General features: G+C 41.1%; 1 long non-coding RNA gene across 1 annotated transcript; it reads right to left on the bottom strand.

Moving 5' to 3' along the window:
• Positions 1-8,319: 8,319 nt before the first annotated feature.
• Positions 8,320-9,384, bottom strand: LOC112580351. Its single transcript, XR_003104752.2, has 2 exons — positions 9,155-9,384; positions 8,320-9,053 (listed from the first exon to the last, which is right to left on the bottom strand). It is a non-coding gene; the product is annotated as an uncharacterized LOC112580351 (long non-coding RNA).
• Positions 9,385-10,566: the final 1,182 nt, after the last annotated feature.

The raw sequence follows: 10,566 nt of genomic DNA, 5'->3' as shown, positions 1-10,566 counted from the left end.
TTTACTTTTATTTAAATTTTTTAAATTGAGGGCTAATTGCTTTACAACGTTTTGATAGTTTCTGCTGTAGAACAATGTGAATCAGATATAAGTATGCATATATATATATCCCCTCCCTCTTGAGCATCCCCCATCTCCCAGTTGTGCCCCTCGAGGTCATGACAGGGCACCGAGCTGAGCTCCCTGTGTTGTACAACAGCTTTCTATTTGCTTTTATATCCTGATCTCCTATCTCCATGTAAGGTCTGTCTATCACCTTTGGAAACATGTCCGCCTTCTTTAGCAACATTGTTGGCTTAGTTCAACCATATTCAATGTCATTATTATCAGAAACAGAAAAAAAAAATCCACCCAAATTTGTAGTCAATCAAAAAATACCCAAACAGTACCATGCTATCTTGATGACTGTGGCTTTGTAGTAGAGCCTGAAGTCAGGCAGCTTGATTCCTCCAGTTCCATTCTTCTTTCTCAAGATAGCTTTGGCTATTCAAGGTTATTTGTATTTCCATACAAATTGTGAAATTATTTGTTCTAGCTCTGTGAAGAATACCGTTGGTAGCTTGATAGGGATTGCATTGAATCTATAAATTGCTTTGGGTAGTACACTCATTTTCACTATATTGATTCTTGCAATCCATGAACATGGTATATTTCTCCATCTATTAGTGTCAACTTTGATTTCTTTCACCAGTGCTTTATAGTTTTCTATATATAGGTCTTTAGTTTTTTAGGTAGATATATTCCTAAGTATTTTATTCTTTTCGTTGCAATGGTGAATGGAATTGTTTCCTTAATGTCTCTGTTTTCTCATTATTAGTGTATAGGAATGCAAGGGATTTCTGTGTGTTGATTTTATACCCTGCAACTTTACTATATTCATTGATTACTTCTAGTAGTTTTCTGGTGGAGTCTTTTTTTTTTCAATGTGGACCATTTTTATTTTATTTTATTTTTTTAATTTTATTTTACTTTTAAACTTTACATAATTGTATTAGTTTTGCCAAATATCAAAATGAATCCGCCACAGGTATACATGTGGAGTCTTTAGGGTTTTCTATGTAGAGGATCATGTCATCTGCAAACAGTGAGAGTTTTACTTCTTCTTTTCCAATTTGGATTCCTTTTAATTCTTTTTCTGCTCTGATTGCTGTGGCCAAAACTTCCAAAACTATGTTGAATAGTAATGGTGAAAGTGGGCACCCTTGTCTTGTTCCTGACTTTAGAGGAAATGCTTTCAATTTTTCACCAGTGAGAATAATGTTTGCTGTGGGTTTGTCATATATAGCTTTTATTATGTTGAGGTTTGTTCCTTCTATTGCTGCTTTCTGGAGAGTTTTTATCATAAATGGATGTTGAATTTTGTCAAAGGCTTTCTCTGCATCTATTGAGATAATCATATGGTTTTTGCTTTTCAATTTGTTAATCTGGTGTATTACATAGATTGATTTGTGGATATTGAAGAATCCTTGCATCCCTGGGATAAAGCCCACTTGGTCATGGTGTATGATCTTTTTAATGTGTTGTTGGATTCTTATTGCTAGAATTTTGTTAAGGATTTTTGCATCTATGTTCATCAGTGATATTGGCCTGTAGTTTTCTTTTTGTGTGGCATCTTTGTCAGGTTTTGGTATTAGGGTGATGGTGGCTTCATATATAGATCAATGGAACAAAATAGAAAGCCCAGAGATAAATCCATGCACATATGGACACCTTATCTTTGACAAAGGAGGCAAGAATATACAATGGATTAAAGACAATCACTTTAACAAGTGGTGCTGGGAAAACTGGTCAACCACTTGTAAAAGAATGAAACTAGAGCACCTTCTAACACCATACACAAAAATAAACTCAAAATGGATGAAAGATGTAAACATAAGACCAGAAACTATAAAACTCCTAGAGGAGAACATAGGCAAAACACTCTCTGACATACATCACAGCAGGATCCTCTATGACCCACCTCCCAGAATATGGAAATAAAAGCAAAAATAAACAAATGGGACCTAATTAAACTTAAAAGCTTATGCACAACAAAGGAAACTATTAGCAAGGTGAAAAGATAGCCTTCAGAATGGGAGAAAATAATAGCAAATGAAGCAACAGACAAACAACTAATCTCAAAAATAGACAAGCAACACCTATACCTCAATTCCAGAAAAATAAATGACCCAATCAAAAATGGGCCAAAAAACTAAATAGACATTTCTCCAAAGAAGACATACAGATGGCTAACAAACACATGAAAAGATGCTCAACATCACTCATTATCAGAGAAATGCAAATCAAAACCACTATGAGGTACCATTTCACACCAGTCAGAATGGCTGCGATCCAAAAGTCTACAAGCAATAAATGCTGGAGAGGGTGTGGAGAAAAGGGAACCCTCTTACACTGTTGGTGGGAATGCAAATTAGCACAGCCACTATGGAGAGCAGTGTGGAGATTCCTTAAAAAACTGGAAATAGAACTGCCTTATGATCCAACAATCCCACTGCTGGGCATATATACTGAGAAAACCAGAATTGAAAGAGACACATGTACCCCAATGTTCATCGCAGCACTGTTTATAATAGCCAGGCTATGGAAGCACCCTAGATGTCCATCATCAGATGAATGGATAAGAAAGCTGTGGTACATATACACAATGGAGTATTACTCAGCCATTAAAAAGAATACATTTGAATCAGTTGTAATGAGGTGGATGAAACTGGAGCCTATTATACAGAGTGAAGTAAGCCAGAAAGAAAAACACCAATACAGTATACTAACGCATATATATGGAATTTAGAAAGTTGGTAACAATAACCCTGTATACGAGACAGCAAAAGAGACACTGATGTATAGAACAGTCCTTTGGACTCTGTGGGAGAGGGAGAGGGTGCGATGATGTGGGAGAATGGCATTGAAATATGTATAATATCATATATGAAATGAGCCGCCAGTCCAGGTTCGATGCACAATACTGGATGCTTGGGGCTGGTGCACTGGGACGACCCAGAGGGATGGTATGGGGAGGGAGTTGGGAGGAGGGTTCAGGATGGGGAACACATGTATACCTGAGGCAGATTCATTTTGATATATGGCAAAACCAATACAATATTGTAAAGTTAAATAAAATTAAATTTTAAAAAAATGAGAAAAAAAATACCCAAACAGTGAAAGAATCTTGAGAAAGAACAACAAAGCATGAAACTTCTTTATTTCATATTGTATGTCAAATTTATAGTAACAGAAACACATATGGGCGTTTAAACAGACAGATCAATGGAACAGAATAAAGAGGCAGAAACAAACCCAAGCTCCAGTGGCTAATAAATTTTGAGAGAGGCACTAAGAATAATATAATAGAAAAAGGATAGTTTCTTCAACAAGTAATATTTGGAAAACTGAACATCCACATCTAAAGACTGAAATGGTAGTCACAGACCTACCAAATTCTGACTGAATGAAAGAAATGTAATGCATGTACAATAGGTGTTAACAGATTAGACTTACTGTAACCACCTGGCAGCATAGACAGACACGGAATCATTATTTTGTCCACATGAAACTCATATAATGTTATGTCAGTTATGTCCCAATTTTAAAAACTACAAGAAAGGCTTCAGACTATCTTACATCACACACAAAAATGGTCTCAACTGGGCTAAGACTGGAATGTAAGAGCTGAAACCATGAAACTCTGAGAGGAAAGAAGTGAGCTCCTTGACATTGGTCTTGGTCATGATGGCTTGAATTTAACAACAAAAGCAAAGGTAAATGAATGGGAGTGTATCACATAAGACCTCTGCAGAGCAAAGGAAACCATGAAAAGGCAGCTATGCAAGAGGAGACAATATTAGCAATGCACACACCCAGTAATGAGTGAACATCCAAAATGTAAAAGGAATTTCTGGAAAAACTCAAAACCCAGCTTAAAATGTACAAAGAACTCAAGTAGACATTTGTCCAAAGACAGTAAATGAAGGGCTAAAACGGTTCCTGGCCAGGTGCTCAGTATCTCTAGTCATCAGATCAAAATCCCAATGTGATAGCGTCTCTCACCTGTTAGTGTCTGTTTCCCAGAAGACAAGAGGGAGCAAATTGGCAGGAATGTTGAGAAAAAGGCACACTTACGCACTGTTGGTGGGAACACAGATGGGTACAGCCTCTGCGGAAAATGTTAAAATTCCTCAGAAACTAGAACCGGATGTGCCATGTGACCAGCAGTCCTGCTTCTAGTGTACATACAAGGGGGTGAAATCAGATCTCGGAGCAATGTCTGGACCCCTGTGTTCATTGCTGCCTTGTTACCACAAGAGCCAAGACAAGGAAACAACCCAAGCGCCCACTGACAGATAAATGGGTTAGGGAGCCGAGGTGCATTATATGGAGGAATATAACTCAGTTTTTCAAAGGTGGAAATCCTTTCTTTTGCAACAGCATGGATAAAACTCGAGGACACTTCGGTGTGTGAAATATCCAGACATAGATATTTGCCATTCCCTTCTCCATTTCTGTCAATTATAGGTAGAGTTATTAAAAAAAAATCAGTCTCATAGAAACAGAGTCGAATGGTGGTTGCCTGGGAACTGGGGTTGGGAAATGGGAAAAGATGGTAAAGGGATACAGTCTTTCAGTTATAAGGTGAACAAGGTCTGAGGGCTAATGTAGACCCTGGTGACCACAGGTGAGGACACCTAATATGTGAAGCGATGGATGCATCAGTTCAGCCAACTGTGGACTCCTTCAGAAGGTGTACATGTATTAAATCATGATGTACATTTTAGATCCACTGCAATTTCAGTAATCAATTATGGTCCATCACCTTTCCTCTTGGGCTGAGTATTTGCTGGGGTGAGTGTCGTCGTCATAGCTACTGTTTGTCCATTTTGTGGGACACACACAAAGATCACCCCACAGGGCAAGTACCTCCCTGAAACCAACAGTTATCACCCAGAATTGCAGGACTCACCTGCCCCCACCCGACCCATGAGCAGCAGCCGCAAACAGTCACACACGGGGGCTCACCACCACGGCCAGAGTCAGAAATGAACCACAGAAGGGGCCCTTGTGATGAGACAGGGACACACATTCCAGTGCCTGCCACCCCCAGGGGCCTCTCTGCACCCACAGGTGTGGGTGGACCATCCTGGGCATGGAAGTGTCCATGAATCTGGACAGGGAGTGAAAAAAAGTTATGTCTGACTCTTGGCGACCCCATGAACTGTAGCCCTCCATGGTCCTCTGTCCATGGCATTCTCCAGGCAAGAATTCTGGAGAGGGCAGCTATTTCCTTCTCCAGAGGATTTTCCTGACCTAGGGTCTCCTGCATTGAGGGCAGTTTCTTTGCCATCTGAGTCACCAGGGAAGCCCAATTTGGACAAGGTGGAATCCTATTCACAAAAGGCCTCCCACTTAATATAAGCACCTCCAAAGGGTCTTCTCCTAACACCCTTGTCTTTAAGATATAGGATTTCAGCATATGAATATTTGTGGAACACAAACATCAATTTGTGGCATGGGCTAAGTTACATTTCACTGTATTTCCTAATATAAAACATTGAATTATCACAGAGGGTACTCATTCAATTCCTAATTCCAATCTTTTAAAAATCTAACAATGCTTGTTTTCTAACATTTACACTATTATGTCAGGTTGGAAAGTTAACTGAATTCCCTCTCAATACAAATTCTTTTTTCTTTTCCCTGCTGCTCATGGTAATAAGGCTGAGGGCATTTTGACATTCAGTTAGAGAGGGAAAGACATGAGCCACAGTGACGTACATAAAACAAAACACAGAGAGAGCCATGAAAGGCAAATCATGGCAGAAAATACACAGACCACTTCATCCAGTGAAGGAGAAGGTCAGTGTTGTTACAGGGCGGCCTTTCTCTCTGTATTTCTGTTTGTATGTGTATGCGTCTGTCACTGGATCTTATTTCAGGACTTTCAGGTTCTAACCCAAACTCTTGCACATCAACCTATTCCATGATATTCACACCCAACCCTAATCAATTAGGTCCAAGGTCAGTAGACACGTTTATGCAATATTGAGAAGCCCGCAGCTCTGGTCATACAGGACTTGGCAGAGATTCCACAGTCACCCCTCCCTGTTCCCCTCATTGTCAGGGACCTCAGCACATAGGATTTGCAGTGAACTCACGGCTCTGGTTCCACTCAGATACACACGCCAGCACATTCCCCCCTTCCACCTGGCAGCCAGGGCATGGACGGGGCAGCCCAGGACAAGGCAGGGGAGCACGTGTCCTGCCCAAGGCACTGACAACACAGCTCTGAGCTCCTCTCCTGCTGAGAGCCGGCTCTCCTGTTTCCTGCCCTGAGACTGAACACAAGGGAGCACTCACCTGCCTGCACTTGGTGCCACACTCTGTGCAGGGAAGTGTCAGTCAGGATGGGCCCCAGTTATAGGGACAGAGTCCCTGGGCTGCTCTCCCCACAGAGGAGCCATTATCATGTCATCTGGAGCGGAGGTGACACTGTCTGCATGGAGAGTCTGGGGCGTCTCCAGTGGGGGCAGATCTTACCCCCAGTGCTCCTCACCCTCACCCACGCCTGGGGACTAGTGACAACTCCTGGCAATTACTGAGAAGGTCCACATGAGCAGCTGAGCAGAGGGCAGGGAGAGTTTTCTGTGTTCCCCATGGGAGAGCCCAAGTTTAGAGTGAAAGTCATAGCTGGGGGAGGGACACTCACAGAGCACCGGGGCTCCCTTCACTGTCTCCCGTTGGGCATGTTCCTTCATGGTCTCACTCTTCCAAACTGTTCCAAAGTGTGTTCACACTGATCCTCAGCACGCGATCTGGAGGCTGGTCTTCCCCTGAGTTTAAGTTCCACTATCTTTCCTCATTATAGCCTCAGGTATATTTTATCTGGAAACACAACTCTGAAGGCAGTATCTCTCTCCTTAGAAATGTCAGATGTCCCTCACTTCCACATACTCTGCAAGGAGACTATAATTTGCCCTAAATCACCCATGGATCCTTTTCCTTGGGTCTCTCATTGGACCACCAGTCCATCTCCAAGTGCTGGGTCATTTGGACTGGGAAGGAGACAAAGCAGTCTTTAAAATGGAGACCATTTCAAGAGACAAGTGAAGTGAAGTCGCTCAGTCGTGTCCGACTCTTTGTGACCCCATGGAACGTAGCCTGCACCACTCCTCCATCCATGGGATTTTCTAGGCAAGAGTACTGGAGTGGGTTGCCATTTCCTTCTCCAGGGAATCTTCCCTACCCAGGGATCGAACCCAGGTTTCCTGCATTGTAGACAAATGCTTTACCGTCTGAGCTACCAGGGAAGTCCAAAAGGACACTACTAATGATCATAGGTTAAATTTAAAAAGAAGATATAACAACTGCAAATTCATATGCACCAAACAGAGGAGCACCTCAATAAGAGAAATATTAACAGCTCTAAAAAGAAAAATCCATCATAACACCATCGTACTGGGGTCTTTACCACCCCAATTACATCAATGGACAGATCATCCAGACAGAAATTAAATCAAGAAACACATTAAACCAACTAGATCGCACCACTTTTATTCAACCTAATTTTGAAAGTTCTAGCCATAGTAATCAGAGAAGAAAAAGAAATAAAAGGAACCCACATTTGAAAGGAAATAGTAAAACTGTCACTGTTTGCAGATGATGCAATATTATATATTGCTAAGTCACTTCAGTCGTGTCCGACTCTGTGCGACCCCATAGATGGCAGCCCACTAGGCTCCCCCATCCCTGGGATTCTCCAGGCAAGAACACTGGAGTGGGTTGCCATTTCTTTCTCCAATGCAGGAAAATGAAAAGTGAAAGTGAAGTCACTCAGTCGTGTTCAACTCTTAGCGACCCCATGGACTACAGCCTACCAGACTCCTCCAACCACGGGATTTTCCAGGCAAGAGTACTGGAGTGGGGTGCCATTGCCTTCTCCAAATGTTATATATAAATAATTCTAAAGATGTATCAGAAAACTACTAGAGCTCACTGATGAATTTGGAACACTGCAGGAAACAAAATTAATACACAGAAATCTCTCACATTTCTGTACATTAGAACAACAAGCTGTCAGAAAAAGAAATTAAGGAACCAGCCCATTTACCATTGGATCAAGAATAAAATATCTCTGAATAAACCTACTGAAGGAGATAAAAGAACTATACTCGAAAAGTCTGAGATGCTGATGAAAGAAACTAAAGTGACACAAAGGAGGGACAGATATATTCTGCTCTCAGATGGAAGAATCAATGCTGTTAAGATGATTATACTGTTACCGAAAATGGGGTCCAGCTGCTCGCCACTCAAAAGCCATCACAGGCCAGGTTGGTGAGGAGAACATTTGCTTTATTTTAGATGCAGGTGACATGGGGGGAGGGGTGACATCTGCCCAGTGCTCAAGTCCCTCTACTGACAATCAGCGGGTGAGAGGTTTTACAGACAGAGGCGAGGGGCTACATGCAGAAACAGCACAGTCAGCTCTGACAGTCATCTTGAAGTTGGTCATTGGTGGTCTGAACAGCGTCGTCTTGTTTTAGGCGTAGTGAGTGTTCAGTTCCGCGGTTTGTTCCCATTTCTTTAAGGCCAGTTCTTGGAACTGCGGCACCTTTTGTGAGGCTACGGTATGGTCATGATGTAGTTTAATGTCTTCCACCTAGTGGGAGGTTTCATTATCTGCAAGACAGCTCACAAGATATGGCTCAGAATATTATCTGTAGCCTTTGAAAAGAAACTAAAGGTCCTCGACTTTGCTTAATAGCTACGTTGTTATTGTTTGGACTCGTTTGACTGTTTTCCTTCATTTTTGCATGTTTTAACTTCTCCTATTAAACTTATTCTTCGGCTAAAGTCATTCCACAGATGAAAGGCAGGTAGAGGACATTGTGAGGACTCAGCAAAGACCACAGGGTCCTGCTCTGTATCAACACTATACAAGGCAATCTACAGATTCAATGCAATCCATTTCAAATCGCCAATGGCGTTTTCCATAGAACTAGAATAGGAAATGTAAACTGATCCTGTCATGAAGAGTCATCAGAAACAGCAAGAGGAGGGTCATCCTATAGAGGGAAGTAGGTCAAAGATAGGATTAAAAAAGGAAAGACGGAGAAAGACTGAGACTGGGGAGAAGGAAAGGGCGTGACAACTAAACGCAACTCACAAATCTTGTTGGGAATCTCAACCAGAAAAGAAGAGGAGCTATTTGGGATCAGTTGGAAACTCTGAACAGGACCTGTGGGTAGTAGTGCTGTATCCACGTCGGTTTTCTGAATCAAACAGCCGTGTGCTGGTCATGTAGGAGGGTGTCTTTGTTTAGGGAAAACCATGCTAGTCAGCTAAGGGTGGAATTCACCATGTTCACACAGTGCTCTGAAGTGGCTGGATAAAAATCTAGTGATAAAAGGATCAAATATAGAGACAGTAGTCGATAAATGAAATGTATTAAAGTGTTAATAATTGGAGTAGTATTTAAGTGAGGAAGAAAATATATTATTCCTGAAATTATTTTAATCAATTATTTAAAAGCTAAAAATAACACAAAGGCATTTAATTCCTTAGTGTTTAAAACAAGGTTATCTGTTACTTATGATCACATTGTATTACATTTTTATACACTTTAATATGGAAAAAAGCACATAAAATTAAAATATTTTTAGACACGTAAACATTGAAACAACTCACTCATTATAAATATAATTCCTTAAAAGGTAAACGAATTTCTTCAAACAGAGGAAAAATTCTACCAAAGTGGAAACCATTTATACAAAAAAGATGCTACAGACAATAGAAATGGCAGTCATATTGATACATGAATAAACTTCCCTTTCTCTTTGTTTTTTATTTTGCATAGACAAAAGTAGTCCATGACAAAAAAGAGCATAGCATTAATTATGAGCAACAAATATATAGACACACTATTTGGGATCCGGCATATTTAAAAGCAGAGACATTACTTTGCCAACAAAGGTTCATCTAGTCAAGGCTATGGTTTTTCCTGTGGTCATGTATGGATGTGAGAATTGGACTGTGAAGAAGGCTGAGCGCCGAAGAATTGATGCTTTTGAATTGTGGTGTTGGAGAAGACTCTTGAGAGTCCCTTGGACTGCAAGGAGATCCAACCAGTCCATTCTGAAGGAGATCAGCCCTGGGATTTCTTTGGAAGGAATGATGCTAAAGCTGAAACTCCAGTAGTTTGGCCACCTCATGCGAAGAGTTGACTCCTTGGAAAAGACCCTGATGCTGGGAGGGATTGGGGGCAGGAGGAGAAGGGGACGACAGAGGATGAGATGGCTGGATGGCATCATTGACTCGATGGACATGAGTCTGAGTGAACTCCGGGAGTTGGTAATGGACAGGGAGGCCTGGCGTGCTGCAATTCATGGGGTTGCAAAGAGTCGGACACAACTGAGGGACTGATCTGATCTGATCTAACAGCTACAACCACCAATAAAAAATGGTTATACTATTAGAGTATAATATTTTAATGGAATATAAAAACACCACACTGTCCAAAATAAAGGCAAAATTTTAAAAATTAGAAATAAACAGGACAAACAGAAAACAAATGCCAAG

The sequence above is a fragment of the Bubalus bubalis genome, chromosome 18, assembly GCF_019923935.1.
Source record: "Bubalus bubalis isolate 160015118507 breed Murrah chromosome 18, NDDB_SH_1, whole genome shotgun sequence".
Taxonomy (NCBI): Eukaryota; Metazoa; Chordata; class Mammalia; order Artiodactyla; family Bovidae; genus Bubalus; species Bubalus bubalis.
The sequence above is the reverse complement of the archived record's forward strand: the minus strand, read 5'-3'. Positions and strand labels throughout refer to the sequence as shown.